Source organism: Oryx dammah, unplaced genomic scaffold (genome assembly GCF_014754425.2).
Source record: "Oryx dammah isolate SB20612 unplaced genomic scaffold, SCBI_Odam_1.1 HiC_scaffold_18, whole genome shotgun sequence".
Lineage (NCBI taxonomy): Eukaryota > Metazoa > Chordata > Mammalia > Artiodactyla > Bovidae > Oryx > Oryx dammah.
Genome location: NW_024070202.1, coordinates 16,558,665 through 16,579,830, shown reverse-complemented (window position 1 = coordinate 16,579,830; position 21,166 = coordinate 16,558,665). Strand labels below are relative to the sequence as shown.

General features: G+C 37.0%; 1 protein-coding gene across 1 annotated transcript in view; it reads right to left on the bottom strand.

Annotated features, from left to right (window-relative positions):
- GLCCI1 (glucocorticoid induced 1) overlaps positions 1 to 21,166 on the bottom strand; it is a 110,345-nt gene that overhangs the window by 32,097 nt on the left and 57,082 nt on the right. The window lies entirely within an intron of this gene.

The window sequence follows — 21,166 nt, the reverse complement described above, 5'->3', positions numbered from 1 at the left end:
ATTTATTCTCCAATTTTTAATAGTTGAAACCATTGAAAATAAGAAATATGTGCTACAAATGCTTCACTTATACAATTTAAACAGTGTTGTTGGTAAATACATAGACTAAATTTCCCCCAGATTATTTCATATTTTACCTTTGTAACACCAGAGGTATCTTCCCTTCTAAGCATTTTTTCTAAGGTGTGAAACTAGTAATTCATATGCCCACTGACTGAAGTCAAACCCAATCTCTTAATATACAGGGATCACATTACTTTCTAAGTTCCCATCTTATATAAACAAAATTGATCTGGTATACTAATTTCTGAACAACAACAACAAAAATCCCACGGTGTAAATCCTTATGGCATTTAGCATTAGTTACTTGTATTTAACATCTTACTATATATTACTTTTAGTCACAAAATTTTTATTTTCCAGCTTTATTGAGATATAAGTGACATATAACATTGTGTAAATTAAGGTGTACAACATGTTGATTTGATGCCATTGTATACTGCAGAATGCTACTATAGCATAATAGCTCTACTCCATTACATAATTTGAGATTTATTCTCTTAGCAGCTTTGAAGTAATAACACTATTACTACCTAGAATCAAAATCCTATACTTTAGATTCCCCAGAACTCATCCATCTTGTAACTGAAAGTGTGCACCCTGTGGCTACTCCCCGTTTCCTTTACCCTTCAGTCCCTAGCAACCACCACTCAACCCTCAGTTTCTTTGAGTTTGGCTTTTCTTCTCCGGTATCACAAAGCAGTGATAACATTCAATATTTGTCTTTCTCTAACAGATTTACTTCACTTAGCATAATGCCCTCAAGGTTCATCTATATTGTTTACAAAAGGCAGGATTTCCTTCTTCCTCATTGCTGAGTACTTATGCCACATCTTCTTTATCTACTTATTCACTGACAGACACTTGGCTATAGTGACATACATTTAAAAACAAATATAACTTAGGTATCTTCCTAAATGGAATAGTAATACTCTTAAGGCTTAAGAGAAAAGTCATTTCTATAATATGGCTTGGAATTCATCAAACTATTAATATATTTTAGGTGCTATACAATCATCTTAAACTGTGCCAGACCAGAAGGAAAATATACCTGAGCATTTTCAAAGGGAATCATTAGCAATTTGGGGCAAGTTACTTAATATTTTCTTTGTAGATGATGACATGAATCAATTAGTAGGTACTCCTTGAATGCCTACAATGAGCCCAATTTTATGTTACTTACAAGGCAAAGTGCCAATACAAAGTAAAGTATGTAAAATATATTGATTTTCTCAAAGAGATGTTAGCAAAATGCTTACCTTGAATAATCATGGCAATAAAAAGCAAAATAGACAGTCGCTATTAAAGCCTATAAATGTTCAAGGGGAAAAGCATATGGGTTGCTGGGAAAATTTATTTTTACCTGTGGCAAACAGAAGAGAAGCAGCATGGAAGAAAATAGAGAACCTAAAAGAAAATCTATATTTTTCCTTTTAAGTAAGATCCTTAGTCTCCTCTAGTGTTTTCAAACTCTTTGTAGCTTTAAGGACATCACATACAATTTCCTTACAAAGATATACAAATGAGATTATGTTAACATTTGTGTTCCTTGCTCTCTGTTGAAATGACATCATTTTCTTCTAGAGAATATTAATTTTCATGAGAAAAGGAATCAAAATTAGTTGGTAATCATTATAAATCAAGCCAGACTATGATAAAAGATAAATAGAATTTCAAATTGTACAAGTTATTTAATTAGGACAGAGGTATAAAATTGTTTTCTGAGTATTAATGATGTTTTAGTGGTGTTTCACGGAGAAGCCAACGGCACCCCACTCCAGTACTCTTGCCTGGAAAATCCCATGGATGCAGGAGCCTGGTGGGCTGCAGTCCATGGGGTTGTGAAGAGTTGGACGTGACTGAGGGACTTCACTTTCACTTTCCACTTTCATGCATTGGAGAAGGAAATGGCAATCCACTCCAGTGTTCTTGCCTGGAGAATCCCAGGGATGGGGGAGCCTGGTGGGCTGCCGTCTATGGGGTCCCACAGAGTCGGACACGACTGAAGTGACTTAGCAGCAGTGGTGTTTCAAAACTGGTGTTTTAAAGAGCTTGTAGAGAAGAGCCCATAATGCTTACAGACTAATCAAAGCAGTGTGTACTTTTTCATTTTTAAAATAATCTTAAAAAAAAAAAATCTGAAAACTGATCAATCCTAATCAGTCTCTTTTTAAAGGGCTTTGAGATATCATAATAAACCAGAAGTTTTCGTTCTTTAACATACCACTCTTTAACATAATGATACACACCCTTCTTTGCTTGGAATACCAACTTATACTATGCAACCTTATAGTTTCCACATAATACTGTTTATCTCTGGATTATAACATTGTTATGCTTTTGTTTACAAATTAGAGATTAGAATAAAAGGAAAGCCCATCTTACTAGATACATAATCAAAACATTACAACTTTTACTCAGGAACCATATAGAATGAAAGCAGGGTAGAATAAATCTTCCTTTGCTTCAGAATATAAGAGATTCCCATGTTTCCTTACATGACATTCAGAAGAGTGGCTTATGCATATAACAACTGCAAATATTCTTGCCTTCCATACTTTCACTTAGAATTCTTCTCTTCTCCCTTGGATGCTCAAGAGCCCATGGTTATCCAAAGCCATCTCTTCTCCCTAACCTCAGTACCAGTAGACACAAAGGTATCTCTGGGAGGAAGGCGCTGATGTGTGTGTTAGTTACTCAGTTGTGTCCGACTATTTGCGACCCCATAGACTGTAGCCTGCCAGGCTCTTCTGTCCATGGAATTCTCCAGGCACAAATACTGTAGTGGGCTGCCATTCCCTTCTCCAGGGGATCATCCCGACCCAGGGATTGAACCCAAGTCTCCTGCACTGCAGGCAGATTCTTTACCATCTGAGCTACCAGGGAAGCCCCAGGAAGGGGCTTAGGGAGTTGTAATGTCCGATCTAGTCATACACCCCCTCCTGCCTAAGGCACCCTCTCTAGTCAATCTCACATAAAGCTCTTGGTTCTCACTTCAGTGAGTCTACTCACCCTGGTTACTACAGTGAAACTCGCATACAACCTTCCTTTATAAAGGGAACCCTGAGTTATACTAACTGCATTTCTTAAACTATAGATGAATCTTACTTGTGTTTCTAAATATTCATTAGCAATACTTAAGAACAAAATTAAGAATGGACCTTGAGGGTATTCTAAGTGAAATAAGTCAGATAAAGTTAAATACTGTATGAGCTCACTCATATATGGAATCTGAAAATAAACAAACAAAAAACAACTCAGAGAACAGCTTGCTGGTTGCCAGGGGCAGAAAATGGGTGAGAATGGTCAAAGTGTACAAGCATCCAGTTATAAGATGAGTAAATTTTGGGGGTGTAATGGATAGCATAGTGACTGTAGTTAATAACACTCTATTGTATATTTGACAGTTGCTATGAGAATAGAGCTTAAAAGTTCCTATCTACACAAACAAAAATTATAAAATTATGATGTGATGGATATGTTTACTAAACTTCTTGTGGTATTCACTTTACAATATATACATGTATCAAATTATTATGCTGCATATACCGTAAGCTTGTATGATGTTATATGTCAATTATACCTCAATAAAACTTAAGAGGGAAGGAGAGAGGAGCATTCTCTAAACATGAAACGGATCTTAAGCACATGTACTCTGACATTTTAAAAAGATAGGGCATAAGTGCCCCAAGGTCACAAAGAAGAAATAATAACTGTAGGGAGAAGAATTATCATAAATATTCACTAAGAAATGACTAAAATATTTGTGGAATTAGATAAAGAAAAATCAGAGACTGGTCCCACTTAAAATCTAAGAACTAGGAACACATTTTACTGTACATTTTTGGAAACCTGGTCATATCACCCTTGTTTATTTGTAATTTTTGTCCTGATAGTTTCTCCCATATTGTTAACACTTAAAAAAAAAAAACAACCCTAAACTTTAAGCCTCAGAATACTAGTCGATTATTTTTGCCTCAGGTACTGAAAAGGAAGGGACAGAGGGTGATATTTCTCAAATGAATTCTGCTCTATAGTAGGCAGGGAACTGAGAAATCTTAACCAGACTAAGTAGATGCAATAGGAATGGAAGCAAGATCCAAAGGGAAAAATGAGACGAGAGCTAGATTAACACCAGGAAAACGGCACTTTGCCACTCATATTTATATTATTATAAAATGAAATATTTTCTATTTTGTTCTCATTCATTTCTCAATAGAAACATGAGATAAATGCTATTATTGTCCTCATTTTATAGGTGAGGAAACTGAGGGGCGGGAAGGTTAGTTTGTTGAAAGCCACACAGTTAAGTGGTGAAACAAGTACATGAACTTAAGGAAGTGGAATTCCAGAGTTTGCTCTCTTAATCACTATTCTATACTGCCTAAAGAATCAAATTAATAACTCACAAGGAGAGAAAGAATCTTACAAAAAGTAAGACAGACATATCAATAGGAAAACATACAAATGACAACAGCCGAGCTGTTAAAAGACCAAAAACAATTACTAAAGGTATTAATCCAACAAATTTTCCTGAAAATATAGTTTGAGAAGTTATAAATCTCAAGCTGTTATTCCCTTTTATGCGAAAAATGAGAATACATGACAAACTTGAGTGCTTACAAAGATCAATGTCTCAAAAGAAAGGTTCTGCAGTATGAAAACAGAGTTTACATACTATATCCTTTGACAATCTTCAAAGGAATTTAAAATGCAACGTACCTACTGTAACACTAAAATAAAATTTAAAACTTTTACTTAACATAAATATGAGCAAATCATGCTGTTTTCCTTTTTTCTTTCATTTTCCAAAAGACAAATGCTAATGAAATAACTGGGGCTTCCCTGGTAGCTCAGATGGTAAAGAATCTGCCTTCAATGCAGGAGACCCAGGTTGGATCCCTGGGTCAGGAAGATACTCTGGAAGGGAGAAGGGAATGACAACCCACTCCAGTATTGTTGCGCAGAGAATTCCATGGACAGAGGAGCCTGGTGGACTACAGTCGGACAGGACTATTCAGTCCTCTGACACCCAAATGCACACACATAGGCATATGTGTGTACAAACTGCATATATAAAGAACACACACATGTGTAAGCACACACATATGAATAGGGAGCTGTCACCTGCACAGGCATCACCGGTACACAGGCATGCCCACCTGCAGACTCCCAGAAACCCCCACCCCAGTCAAAGAAACAGATATTTCCATGTACAGATTTACCTCCACAGATATAGCTACCTTTGGGACACTTTGGTTTTTGATACAGAAATTTATTTACCAATAAGGTATAATTGTCAATAGAGGAATGCTGACAATAATATCAGACTAACATTGAGAAAAAAGTTCGTAAAACAACTAGATTGCACAGATATACTGTAACTGTTTTACAGATGAGGAAGCCCTTTAAAAAGTAAAGTATCTTTCCCAAGGTAACACAACTAATAAACAGCAGACCCAGTCCTTTAGCCTTTATTTCATAGCCTCTTTCTATTAGCTACCAGTGCTGCTGAAAGCAGCACTACATTAATGCTCACAAACAACCACTATATACCTCACTATGTATTGGCTCATAATCTCAACCACTTCGCAAAGTAACTTCCTTTCTTAATGTTGGAGATATTGCAAGATGTGAAACTGCAGTAAAGATGAACAAAAATTTGATGTGGCAATTAACTGACTACATACTAACTTACTGATATATTTCTTTTTCAGTAAGCAGTTTGATGACCCTAAATACCATTCTTACTGGTCCAATTTTAAATAATGAAAATATGACATCTTTACAATTCAACTTAATGTGAACTCAGAATTTACTGGATGAGTATTTGTACTTTTAAGGTTTTACCACATACGTAAATAAAAATTCTTCAGAATGTTGTCTTTTAGGTCCAGAGAAAATATTACTGCAATTATTTTCCTCCAGTATGGTATGATAAAACAATTCTTTTTAAATAGCAAGAGTTAACAGAACATTAGGGCAGTTATACTCTTAGTAATGATTATGAGGAAACTTTTATTTTTCTTACTGAAAAAAGAAAGATCCCAACAATATCTGTTAATCACTATTTGATCAGAAACAAGAAATGTCCCTAATCATTTCACTTAAGAGAAAAACTATCCCAAGTAATAAGAGAGCTTATTGATGAGATAAAGAAGCAAACTATGATTTTTTTCTTATATCCACTGAAGAACTTAAAAATACTCACTTTTTAAACTTATCTTTATCAAAATCAGAAACAATGTAAAAGAGCCAAAACAGCAATATAGTAATATTACTTATATTCTGTCTGGGAACATCACCCTCTGGCATAAAGAGTAGGTTTACTTACTCCTTACTATTAATGTAAAAACAGTGGATTCTCCAAGTTCTGTTTCTGTCCTGTAATGTGATCTATTATTTGTGCAGGCATCCACTTAGACCCTCTCCATCACCCCCACTGGGGTTTACAGGAACTAATGCCAACTCAATAGTCTTGTTACTTGTGATGCTGTGAATAATAAAGTCCATTGTCTCTAAACCATAAGCCTCATGGCTTCTGCTAGCGTCCGTGAACTAGTAAAAGGCTAACATATTAGACTATCAGTAGAAAAAATAAAATCCAAGATGTGAACCAGTGTATTTCCTCTTCTGCCTCAAACGAAGAGAAAGGAGTTTTAATGGAACATCTTGGAAAGACTGATTGTTCCTCACAGATAAAAGGACGTGACAGACTGGAATCTGACTCCCACTCCTGATACCGATAACGCTGAGCTAGGATGATGGAGATTTACTGTTGCATCAGAGTCAGCCTCAACTCCCAGACAGTAACCAGATTTTTCAAATGTGCGAGTTTCTCAGTAACCATCTGGGAAATTTGAAAGTGAGAGTCCCAGTGGAGGGCTGGCTTAGGTTCTACCTAGGAGGGCTACCCCAAAGGGTAAACAGAGCTCAACACTGGAGAAACTGAACATTATTTCTAGAATTCTACAGTCTTTGGAGAAAGTAAGATAGAACCGTAGGAAAGAGATGCAGCAACAAGGGATGTCCAAAGAACCCAAGAAATTTCAAAAGAAAGTCAGTTTCAAAAATCTGTCAAGACCAGGCAATAGAAAGGTACCTTATAACAGTACCAGCAAGCAGGAACATTTCTGTTCCCTTTATCTCCCCATTGGAGAAGGCAGATTCTTACCATCTGAACCACCAGGGAAGCTCTATGGGCTCTATGGGCTTCCCTGGTGGTTCAGTTGCTAAGAATCTGCCTGCAGTGCAGGAGACATAGGTTTGATCCCTGGGTCAGGAAGATCCCCTGGAGGAGGGCATGGCTACCCACTCCAATATTCTTGCCTGGAGAATTCATGGATAGAGGAGGCTGGAGACCTACAGTTCATGGTGTCTCAGAGTCAGACACGACTGAGCAACTAACACAACTCGACCACTACCACCCCACCTCTCCCGTAAGCTCCAACTCCAGAGGCTGAGATACAGCAGCTACGGAGTCAGGACAGAGGTGAGCAAAAAAGACAACGGAGCTCAGGTTCCCTTCCCCCAGGAAGCCCCTCAGTGGTAGTATGCGCTAGCTAGAAGAGGAGCGACTACAACCATGAAATAAGGAGGAGGCTTTATGAGAGACTGGAATGCATGCTCACTTACAGGAATCACAGGAGTGTAAGAGCTTCTAGTTTTGCACTGAACTTCTCTCACCAAATAAAGGACAGTGAGAGTTAATATAAAGTCCTTTTATTACCCCTTAAAGCCTTAGTTGCCTTTCCTAATATGTAATTAAGCTCTTTAAAAAGCAGATTTTACCTACTGTTTCTTTTAAAATTCTACATGCTTTTACACAATTTTGAGCATACAGTCTTATTCATTTGATGCTAATCCATGATCAAATACAGTGTCACTACAGGCTGATAATGTATGCTAAAAAACATCTTTAAAATTTACCTTTTTTCTCTTTTACCTCTATTAAATGTATACATATCAAGTACCATAAAAACAGAAATAGAGTCACAGATGTAGAAAACAAACACGGTTACCAGGGGAGAAAGTGGGGTAAGGGGGATAAATTGGAAGACTGGGATTGACATATACACATTACTATATAAAACAGATAACTAATAAGGATGTACTCAATGGCACAGGGAACTCTTCTCAATATTCTGTAAAGAACGATATGGGAAACGAATCTGGAAATGAGTAGATATATGTATAACATTCACTTTGCTGTATGGCAGAAACTAACACAACATTGTAAATCGACTATACAGGTTATGTGACACAACCCATCACTACTCTGTACACGGCTATCAATTACAGGTTCTGATAAATGAGTTGATAATCTGATTCCCAGTTTTTTTCATAGGTAATCTGCTTATTTCTAATTGCAAGAATGAGTATGTGTGTGTGTGCTTGATCTACAACTCACCAGACCTAGAAATGGAAATTTTTGTTTTGTTTGGCCTCCAAGGAATTGGTGGGCTTTTTCAATCTAAAGACCCATGTCACTCTCCAAATCCAGCATATTGTCAAACTTTAAGAAATATCTCTTCCCTGATACCTACTATTCTTTCCTTTGGAGACTCCTTACTCAGTCTGTTTTCCATGTTTCTTAACTTCTCTTTCATATTTTTAACCTCTATCTTTTTAAAAATTATTTTTTATTGAAGTATTGATTTACAATGTTGTATTAGTTTCTGGTATATAACAAAGTGTTAAGTTGTAGATCTATCTATTCTTTTTCATATGTTTTTCCATTATGGTCTACTACAGGATATTGAATATAGCTTCCTGTGCTATACAGTAAGTCCTTGTTGGTATCTGCTTCATATATAATCACTTGTACCCGCTAATCCCAAACTCCTAATTTATCTTCCCCACCTAGTCTCTTTCTCCTTTGGTAACCATAAGTTTGTTTTCCATGTCTGTGAGTTTGCTTCCGTTTTGTAAATAAGTTCATTTGTATCTTATTTTAGATTCCACATACGAGTGACATCATATGGTATCTCTTTCTGACTCACTTCATTTAGTAGGATAATCTTTAGGTCCGTCCATGTTGCTGTAAATGGCATGAATTCATTCTTTTTTATGGCTGAGTAAATCTTTATCTAGTGCTGCTATGAATGTATGGGTTCATGTATCTTTTTGAATTAGAGTTTTTGTTTTTTCTGGATATATGCCCAGGGGTGGGGCTGTTGAGTCATATGGTAGCTCTACTTTTAGTTTTTTATGGAACCTCCATACTGTTTTCCATAGTGGCTGTACCAATTCACAGTCCCACCAATAGCACACACAGGAGCATTTCCTTTCCTCTATACCCTCTCCAGCATTTACTGTTCATAGATTTTTTAATGATAGACATTCAAACTGTCAATTTCTATCTTTTTATTTTATATTCTAGATGATTTGCTCATCCAGACTTTCTCATTTGAGACTTTTGATTCACTAATTCTCAATTCTGCTATGTCAACTTAATCCACTGAAGAGTTTACTTTCAGTTTCACCAACTTTTCAACTTCACCAATAAGCCTTGGAAAGGACCCTTTATCATTCTGCCTATTCTTACTTACTTCTCTTCTCATTGCGAGTTACTGTTTCATTTGAAATTCTTAAATATTCTAAGTTCTTTTTGGGGATTGTGTTATTTTCCCAGATATACTCTATTTAATGTATCCACTCTCTCTTATAGCAATATATTTCCTTACATACCCTAAAACACTTACTTGCAAGTTCTATGTGGGAGTTTTATCCTTTGTAAACTCTTTACTGTCTGTCTTGCTCATAGTTCAACTGATAAAGAATCTGCTTTATTGCCATATTATTTCATGGTTGCTCAAGACTATGGTGTTTCAAAGGTGCATGGCTTCAGAGAAAGACTTAAATCAGGAAGATTGGGGCTTTGCCCCTACATGAGTACAGCTCTATTCCAGACACCATAACCACACATAGCATATGGTTACTATTTCCATTTTTTTACAGATGTTCTTTTTACACAAGAACACCAATAGTGTCAGGAGAAATTATTTCAGATCAAGTTTTACTGTTTAGACATATGGTCCTAGTTCCCTGCTTTAAGCATATAGCCCAGTTCCAATCCCCCATTTGCATGACACATTTTACCCTCTTAAAAGGTGGTGGTGGTGTTCAGTCGCCCAGTCGTGTCCGACTCTTTGTGACCCCGTGGACTGCAGCAGGCCAGGCCTCCCTGTCCCTTGTGATCTCCTGAACTTTGCCCAAATTCATGTTCATTGCATCGGTGGTGCCATCCAGCCATTTTATCCTCTGATGCCTACCCTAGTCTCCTTCTGCCCTCAATCTTTTCCACCATCAGGGACTTTTCCAATGAGTCAGCAGTCTGCAACCCATGACCAAAATACTAGAGTTTCAGTTTCAGCTTCAGTCCTTCCAACGAGTATTCGGGTTGATTTCCCTTAGGATTGACTGGTTTGATCTCCTCACTGTCCAATGCTCAGGAGTCTTCTCCAGCACCATTGTTTGAAGGCATCAGTTCTTCGGCGCTCCTCCTTCTTTACGGTCCAGCTGTCACAACCATATGTGACCACTGGGAAGACCAAAGACCTTTGTCGGCAGAGTAATGTCTCTGTTTTTAAACACACTATCTAGGTTTGTCATGCTTTCCTGCAAAGAAGCAAATGTCTCCTGATTTCATGGCTGCAGTCACGATCTGCAGTGATTTTTGAGCCCAAGAAGAGGAAGTCTGTCACTACTTCCACCTTTCCCCCCTCTATTTGCCATGAAGTAATAGGGCTGGAAGTCATGATATTAGTGTTTTTTAGTTTTAAGCCAGCTCTTTCACTCTCTTCCTTCACCCTCATCAAGAGGCTCTTTAGTTCTTCTTTGCTTTCTGCCATTAAGGTGGTGTCATCCATACGTCTGAGGTGGTTTATGTTTCTCCCACCTATCTTGATTGCAGCTTGTAACTCATCTAGGTTGGCATTTTGTTCATGACGTATTCAGCATACAGATTAAACAAACAGGGTGACGGCAGACAGCCCTGTCGTACTCCTTTCTCAATCTTGAACCGATCAGTTGTTCCATCCAGGGTTCTAACTGTTGCTTCTTGACCTGCATACAGGTTTCTCAGGAGACAGGTAAAATGGTCTGGTATTCCCATCTCCTTAAAATGTGTAGTAATCTACAGTTTCTTAAATTTGGCTCAACTCACAGAAACCTGGCCAACACGATTCAGATTTCTGTGAGTCAGATAACATCAGCATCTACTCATCATTAAAGATTTCCCTTCTATTCATGGTCTGCAGGGGGTTCTATTGTCTTAAATGTAGCCTAAATATAGTTAGGTATTTCTTTTAACATTTTCACATTGTAGTCTTATAAGCTTGGAGCAAAGCAGAAGTAGACTATACAGGTGCTTTCACTGACATTTACGTCAGAAATCCAGATGCAGATTATCTGAGGTGGGGAGCATATCTCTGACTCAGGAAGAATGGATGTGATATAGCTGAATTTGATACCATGACAAGGAAGCAGGTCAAAGTTATTTAAAAAACCACAATGAATTTTAGTAGCATATACTTTTTAAAATATTACTGTTTCAATTAACATTAATAGTTTTGGCTTTCATAGTTTCCTCAGATTCCAGTTTTGTCATCTTTATAACTATTCTTAATATTTTATTTAGTCTTTACCCTAAGTTTCCAGGCTCAGTTATATAAAATCTACCATGAATATACCATACAAAGCCTACTAGTCTTTTATGTCTATTCCTTTTTTTTTTTTCATCTTTACTGAAGTATAATTTACATTGCCTTAACTTCATCCATTGTAAGGGTAAAATTAAATAAGTTGTAATCACTTTGTAGAGCTGTACAAAATAATCACGAATCAATTTTTAGGACTTTTTCATCACCCCCCATATTTGCCTTGAGTCTATTTATAGCCAATCACCACCGCCTCCACCCTAGTCCCAGCCACATGCAACCACTAATGGGCTTTATTTCCTCTATAGATTTGCCCTTTCTGGCATTTCAATATAAATGAAACCATATAATATGTAATCTTATTCATCTGGCTTCTTTCACTTAGCAGGGAGTGGCAAGCTACAGTCTGCAGGCCAAATCTAGTATGCCACGTGTTTTTGTAAGTAAGATTTATTGGAACATAACCATGCTGAACATAACCATACTCCATACTGTCTACGGCTGCTTCCACACTACGGCAGTGGCGCTGAATAGCTGCAACAGAGGCTCTGTGACCCACACACCATAAAATATTTACTATCTGGCTTTCCATAGAAAAACAAAATGTGCTGACTCTTGACTCGGTAAAATGGTTTTGAAGTTCATTCCCACTGTAGCATGTATCAGGATTCATCACAGTGTTCCTTTATATTGCTGAACAGGCTGGTATTGCATACATATATAACATCTTCTGTATCCATTTACCAATCAATGGCTATTTTTGATTTTTTTTTTTTAGTTATAACAGTACAAGTAATTCTGCTATAATGTTTGTGTAAATGTTTCAATATAGGCAGGTATTTTCAGGACTCTATTTATAGAGTCCCAGAAATAGAGTTGCTAGGCTATATGCTAAACTTCTGATTAACTTTTTATTTATTCATTTTTGGCTGCACAGATTCTTTGTTGCTGGGCAGGCTTTTCTCCAGTTGCAGCGAGTGGTGGCTACTGTTTGTTGCAGTACACAAGCTTCTCGTTGCGGAGGCGTCTCTTGATGTGGAGCACAGGTTCTAGGCGCATGAGCTGCTTCAGTAGTTGTAGCACACAGGCTCAGTAATTGTGGCTCACGGGCTCTAGAGCACAGGCCCAACAGTGTGGCACATAGGCTTAGTTGCTGAACATGAGATCTCTTTGGATCAGGGATTGAACCTGTGTCCCCTACCCTGGCGGGCAGGTTCTTAACCACTGGACCACCAGGGAAGTCTCTCTGATTATCTTTTAAGGAAACTGTCAAACTGTTTTCCAAAGTTGGCTGTAACATTTTATTTTCCCAACAATGTTTAGGGTCCCGGATCCTCTTCATTCTTGCCAACACTTGGTGTTATCTGTCACTTAAATTACAGTCACTGTAGTAGTGTGTAGTTGTATCCTGAGGTTTAAATCTACGTTTGCCTAATGTCAAATGATGCTGAATACCTTTTCATGTGGTCATTTACCATCCATACATCTTTGATGAGAAATTTCTATCAAAGTATCTTACCCTTTTTTTAATGGGCTGTCTTCTTACTGATTTTTAAGAGTTCTTTATATATTCTGAATATAAGTCCTATATCAGATATTTCTGTCTGGTCTTGTCTTTTCATCCTTTTAGTCATGTAGTGTAAATGTTCACTTAAATGAAGTTCAATTTTTTTTCTTTTATGGCTTTACTACTGGTACTGTATCTAAGAATGTCTTGCCTAATCCAAGGTGTTCTAGAAGATCTAAAATTTTAGAGCTTATATTCAGGACTGTGATCCATTTTGAGTTCATTTTCCTCTATGGTGAGTGTCAAGGATCTAAGTTTCTTTTTTTTTTAACTTTTAATTTTGTATTGTTTGTATAACAAACAATTTTGTGATAGTTTCAAGTGAACAGCAAAGGGACTCAGCAAATGGACTCATGGATCCATTCTCCCCCAATCTCCCTTCCCATCCAGGCTGCCACATAACACTGAGCAGAGTTCCATGTGCTATACAGTAGGCCTGTGTTGGCTATCCATTTAAAATATAACAGTGTGTACATGTCATCCCTAACTATCCCTTCCTCTATCCTTCCCTCCTGCAATCATAAGCTCATTCTTTAAGTCTGTGAATCTTTTTCTACTTTGCAAATAAGTTCATCTGTATCATTTCTTTTTAGATTCCATATATGAGCCATATCATACAATATTTCTCTGAGTTTCTTCACTCTGTATGACAATCTCTGGGTCCATCCATGTTGCTGCAAGTGGCACTATTTCATTCTTGTAAATGGCTGAGTAATATTCCATTGTGTGTGTGTGCATGTGTGTGTGTGTACACACATATACCACATCTTTATCCATTCCTCTGTCAATGGACGTTTAGGTTGATTCCATGTGGCTATTATAAACAGTTCTGCAGTGAACATTAGGGTACATGTATCCTATCAGATCATGTTGTTCTCTGGATATATGCCCAGAAGTGGGACTGCTATGGATATGTAATTATTCTAGTACCAGTTGTTAGAAACACTGTCCTTTTCAACTGAGTTGTGTTGGCAGCTCTGCTAAAAACTGACCATAAAATATAAGGATTTATCCTTGAGTTCACCATTTTGAATCTTTATTTTTTCTTTATGCTAGTATTTTGCCAAATTCATTAATATAGATTTATAAGAAGTAGTGAAATTATATAAGAAGTAGTTCTCCAAAATTTTCCTTGTTTTCAAAATTACTTTTGCCATTCTATGTCCTTTTCATTTCCACATACATTTTAGGATCATCTTGTCAATTTTTACCAAAAATAAAAACCCTTTAGGAAAAAACAGGGATTGCACTGAATCAATTTGAGAATTACCATCTTAATGATAATATTGAGTTTTCCAATCCATGAACAGTCTTCCTAGTTATTTAAATTTTAAAAAACTTTGTCCAACAGTTTTGTTTTCAGTGTATAAATTTTGAACTGCTTCTATTATATTTCTTCCTAAATATTTTAATATTTTTGATTCAACTATAATAAATTATTTTCTGACTTGAAGATTGTTCATATCTGATACCTAGACAAACACTTGATTTCTGTATGTTGATTTTTTTTCCTGCTGAACTTGTATTAGTTCTAGTAATTTATATATTTGTATGCTCCCTAGGAATTTCTATATATAGGACACATATCCATGAATAAAGACTTTTGCCACTCCCAAAATGTCTTTTCTTCATCTTTTCTGCCTGACCAGAACTTCCTGTACCACACTAAGAGAAGTGGTGACGAGGTGGCTGGGGACATCACTGCCTTATTTCAGGAGGAGAGCATTCCAGCGTTCACCATTGGATACAACGCTGTCTGTAGGTTTGTCAGGAACGGTCTTCATCAGGCAGAGAAAATTCTCTTTATTCCTGGTTTATTTAGAGATTGTTTTTTTTAATCATGAATTGATACTGGAGCTTGGCAAATGCTTTCTCTGACTCTACTGAGATAATTATGTGGTCCTGTTCTTTATTAATATAGTGTATTTACATTAATTGAATTTTGGATCTTAAAATAACTTTGCATTTCTAGAACCAATCTCACTTGCTCTTTGTGTATAATCCTTTTTATAAGTTGCTAGATTTGGTTTGCTAATATTTTGTTAAGGATGTCTACATCTATGTTCAAGAGAAAAACTGATTTGAAATGTTCTTTTCTTGAGGTATCTTTGCCTGCCAACATCAGATAACTCTAGACTGATAAAATACATTGGGAAGTGCTCCCTTCTTTCTGAAAGAGATTTGAAGGATTGTTTCTTTGAATATTTGATAGAATTCACCATATCAAACCCTGGGATTTTCTTTGCAGAAGATTTTTAATTCCTTAATTTCTTTATTGCTACAATTTATACTCATATTTTTCTATTTGTTCTTAGATTAGTTTTGGTAATTTCTTTCTAGTAATTCTTGTCTTGCTAGAATTTTATCCATTTCATCTTATGTTCTATTAATAAATTGATGACATACATTTGATTATAATATTTCTTTATAAAACCTTTAAGTTCTAAAAGGCTGGTAGTAATGGCACCCCTTTCACTATTCATTTTGGTAATTTGTGTCTTTTCTTTCTTGGTCAGTCTAACTAATGGTTTGTCAACTTTGTTCATCTTTCCAAAAAAACAACTTTTAATTTCATTGACTTTTCTCTAGTATTTTTCTGTTTCATTAGTTTTTTGCCATATTCTTTATAATTTCCTTTGCTTGCTTTTGGTATGATTTTCTCTTCTTATCTAGTTTCTTAAGATGGAAGCTTAGGTACTGATTTGAGAATTTTCTTTTTCTTATATGTGCACTTACATATAACTTTTCCTTGAAGTACTGCTTTTTCTGTAAACATAAATTCTAAGCTGTCTTTTTTGCTTTCATTTATTCACATATTTAAAATTTCCTTTTTGGTATTAGGTAAATATTCTTTAAATGACAAATATTTAGGTTTGTTACAAGATTATTTTCTTATGTGATTTGAGTCTTTCACAACCTATTGAGTCTTGTTTTATGGCCCAGTTTATGGTCTAACCTGGAAAATGTTTCAATTTGAAAAAAATGTGTATTCTACAGTCACTGGGCAGTTTTCTATGAATGTTAGGGCAAGTTGACTGATTATACTGTTTAAACTTCTATCTCCTAGCTGGTTTTCTACCCAATTCTATCAAATACTGTTAAGCAAAACGATTTCTTCTTCCACAGTTGTGCTTCATGCATTTTGAGACTGTTGTTAGATATATAAACAATTATGAAATGTCTCTGCCTTCAGTAATATTTTTTGTCTAAAGTCTATTTCATCTGATAAGAAAGCATCATTACTCTTTTCAGTGTAGCTTTCCCCATCTTTTTATTTTCAACCTACTCATTCATATCTTTGAACATAAGGTGTGTTTCTTATAGACAAGATATAGGTGAGTGTTGCTTTTTTATCCAATTTGACAATCTGTGCCTTTTGAACAGAATGTTCACTCCATTCATTTAATGTAATTAAATAACTGGATTTATTCCTGTCATTTTGCTATTTTTCTACTTGTGTCACATCTTTTTTATTCCTCTCTTCCTCCTTTAGGTGCTTTCTTTTGTGATATTTTTTATTGTATCATTTTATTCTACTTTTGGGGAGAAGGCAATGGCAACCCACTCCAGTACTCTTGCCTGGAACATCCCACGGACGGAGGAGCCTGGTGGGCTGCTGTCCATGGGGTCGCGAAGAGTCGGACATGACTGAGCGACTTCACTTTCACTTTTCCTTTTCATGCATTGGAGAAGGCAGTGGCAACCCAGTCCAGTGTTCTTGCCTGGAGAATCCCAGGGACGGGGGAGCCTGGTGGGCTGCCGTCTATGGGGTCGCACAGAGTCAGACACGACTGAAGCAACTTAGCAGCAGCATCAGCATTCTACTTTTGATGTTTTCTATTCTTATATAGAGTTATTTTGTCAGGAACTGCTCTAGGGATTATAACAAGAATTTTAATTAATTATAGTCTACTTCAAAATAATATTTAATTCCAGTAAATGGGAAACTATATTCTAAAATATGTCTTTTCCCTTGTCCTCTTTTGTGTTATTACTGTTATATTTAATGTATATGTTATACATCCAGCATAACAGTATTATATTTATTGTTTCATATAATCTTGTGTTTTAAATAGGTAGAAAAATGAGAAAAATGTATCTACAGATTGCTTTATATTTACTCACATATTTGCCATACCCAACACTCTTCAATTTTTCCTATCGATTTGAATTAAACTGGAATCGGCACCTTCAGTATTTCTTGTAAGACAGCCTCAGTTCAGTTCAGTTGCTCAGCTGTGTCCAACTCTTTGCGAGCCCACCCGAGACGGGCGGGTCTTGGTGGAGAGGTCTGACAGAATGTGGTCCACTGGAGAAGGGAATGGCAAGGTACTTCAGTATCCTTGCCTTGAGAACCCCGTGAACAGTATGAACAGTAAGACAGCCTAGTGGCAGGAAACTCTGTCAACCTTTATCTCGGAACACTGTCTTTCACCTTTATGGGTTTTCTGAATATAGGGTACTTGGTTGCTATTGTTTCTTTTAGCACTTTGAATGTGTCCTGCCTTATGGTTTCTAGTGTTCTGATAAAAAAACCAGCCACTGTGGTATTATTGTTCCCCTACTGTAACGCGTCATTTTTTTCTTCCAGTTTCAAGATTTTCTCTTTTCCTTTGGCTTTCAGCAGTTTAACTGTGATGTGTCTATGTGTAGTTTTTTTTGTTTTTGTACTTGGGGTTTGTTGAGCTTCTTGAATTTATAGATTGTTTTTCATCAAATCTGGAAAGTTTTCTGCCATTATTTCTTCAAATTTATCTCCTCTCTCCTCTCCTCAGTCTCCATTTTGTGTATACATATGAACTTAATGTTTTCCCACAGGCCTTTGAGGCTCTTCTGACTTTTCTTCCATCTTTTTCTGTGCTCTCTGAGAGTATTCTATTGACCTGTACTGAAACTCACTGATTCTTCTGCCATCTCAAATTTTCTACCAAGTTCATCTAGTGCGTTTTTAATTTTAGTTACTATACATTTTAACTCTATAGAGTTTTATATATTTTTTCTAATAATTGCATCTTTGTGGATATTCTTTATTCATTGAGTCATAGATGTCCTACTTCCCTTTAATGCTTTAAACATGGTTTTCTTTAGTTCTTTGAACGTACTTATAATAGCTGCTTTGATGTTTTAGTCTGCTAAATCCAACATATGGAGACACTTAGATACAGTTTCTACTGACTGTTTTTTATCCCTCAAGTATCAGTTCAGTTCAGTCACTTAGTCCTGTCTGACTCTTTGCAACTCCATGGACTGCAGCATGCCAGGCTTCCCTGTCTATGACTAACTCCCAGAGCTTGTGCAAACTCATGTCCATTGAGTCAGTGATGCCCTTTGTCATCCCCTTTTCCTCCTGCCTTCAATCTTTCCCATCATCAGGGTCTTTTCCAGTGAGTCAGCTCTTCATATCAGGTGGTCAAAGTACTGGAGCTTCAGCTTCAGCATCAGTCTTTCCAATGAGTACTCACAATTGATTTCCTTTAGGATTGACTGGTTTGATCTCCTTGCAGTCCAAGGGACTCTCAAGAGTCTTCTCCAAAACCACAGTTCAAAGCATCAATTCTGTGGCGCTCAGCTTTTTCTCTATAGTCCAACTCTCACATCTATACACGACTCATGGAAAAACTATAGCTTTGACTATATGGACCTTTGACAGCAAAATAATGTCTCTGTTTTTTTAATATGATGTCTAGGTTTGTCAAAGCTTTTCTTCCAAGGAGCAAGCGTCTTTTAATTTCATTGCTTCAGTCACCATCTTCAGTGATTCTGGAACTCAAGAAAATAAAGTCTGTGACTGTTTCCACTGTTTTCCCATCTACTTGCCATGAAGTGATGGAACCAGATGCCATGATCGTTGTTGTTTTGAACATTAAGTTTTAAGCCAGCTTCTTCCACTCTCCTCTTTCACTTTCATCAAGAGGCTCTTTAGTTTCTTTTTGCTTTCTGCCGTAAGGGTGGTGTCATCTGCATATCTGGGGTTATTGATATTTCTCCCTGCAGTCTTGATTCCAGCTTGTGTTTCACCAAGTCCAGCATTTTGCATGATATACTCTGCATATAAGTTAAACAGCAAGGTGACAATATACAACCTTGATGTACTCCTTTCCCAATTTGGAACCAGTCCACTGTTCCATGTCAGGTTCTAACTGTTGCTTCTTGACCTGCATACAGATTTCTCAGGAGGCAGGTCAAGTGGTCTGGTATTCCCATCTCTTGAAGAATTTTCCACAGTTTGTTGTGATCCACACAGTCAAAGGCTTGAGCATAGTCAGTGAAGCAGAAGTAGATGTTTATCTGGAATTCTCTTGCTTTTCAATGATCCAACGGATGTTGGCAATTTGATCTCTGGTTTCTCTGCCTTCTCGGAATGCAGCATGAACATCTGGAAGTTCTTGCTTCATGTACTGTTGAAGCCTCGCATGGAGAATTTTGATCATTACCTTGCTAGCATGTGAATGAATGCAATTGTGCAGTAGTTTGAGCATTCTTTGGCATTGCTTCTCTCTGGAACTGGAATGAAAACTGATCTTTTCCAGTCCTGGGGCCACTGCTGACTTTTCCAAATTTGCTGGCATATCGAGTGCAGTACTTTCTCAGCATCATCTTTTAGGATTTGAAATAGCTCAGCTGGAATTCCAACATGTCCATTAGCTTTGTTCATAGTGATGCTTCCTAAGGCCCACTTGACTCACATTCCAGGATGTCTGGCTCTAGGTGAGTGATCACAACATCGTGGTTATCTGGGTTTAAGACCTTTTCTGTATAGTTCTTCTGCATATTCTTGACACCTCTTCTTAATATCTTCTGCTTCTGTTAGGTCCATACTATTTCTGTCCTTCACTGTGCCCATCTTTGCATGTAATGTTCCCTTGCTATCTCTAATTTTCTTGGAGAGATCTGTAGTCTTTCTCATTCTATTGTTTTCCTCTGTTGATCACTGAGGAAGGCTTTCTTATCTCTCCTTGCTGTTCTTTGGAACTCTGTATCCAGATAAGTATATCTTTCCTTTTCTCCTTTGCCTTTTGCTTCTCTTTTTTTCTGAGCTATCTTTAAGGCCTTCTGAGACAAAAATTTTGCCTTTTTGCATTTCTTCTTCTTAGGGATGGTTTTGATCACCACCTCCTGTATAATGTTACAAACCTCCGTCCATAGTTCTTCAAGCATAGTTCCTCAAGTATGGGTCATCCATTTTTGTTTCTTTGCATATCTTTAAATTTTTTGCTGAACTTTGGACATTTTAGATAATATATTGGAGCAACTAGATTCTGATTTTGTCTGAGAGCAGTTGATAGACTAAAAGTCTATTTTCCCCACAATATGTGGGCACTGACATCTCTTCCATTTCTCCTGCCCCTCATTTTTCTTTCGAAGACTGGCTTTTTCATACCTTTTTAATGTGGTCTCCAGTGTCACTTTACTGTTTAGCAAAACACTATTCAGATAGTTTACTCAAACATCTCAGTCCAGTAAAGCTTCCACTCTCAGGATGTGTGTATATTTGAATGAGGTTTATGTGTGGAATGAGGAGTGCATTCAAAACTTGGGCCTTTTACAAGCTGGCCTCAGATTTTATTACCACTGGGCCTGTTTGGTCTCATTTCCGCTTATTCTTAGGCTGCACTACCCAGTGAGAAGTGGGTGACTTGGGCCCATTGATATTCTGCTACACTATTCTACAGCCTCCAGTCAACCTGGGATATGGGGTGAACTTATCAAGCCTCCAAGACTGTCTGACTTCCTAGAACTCTCTATAAAATCCTACCACTCTGCTGAGTCTGGGCTTGCCACAAATCACCCCTAAATCTCAGACCAGCAGAACCATAGGTCCTTCCTACTTTGCAACTAGGAACGTTATTTTACTCTGTAACTCTCCTTTAGCAAGGTT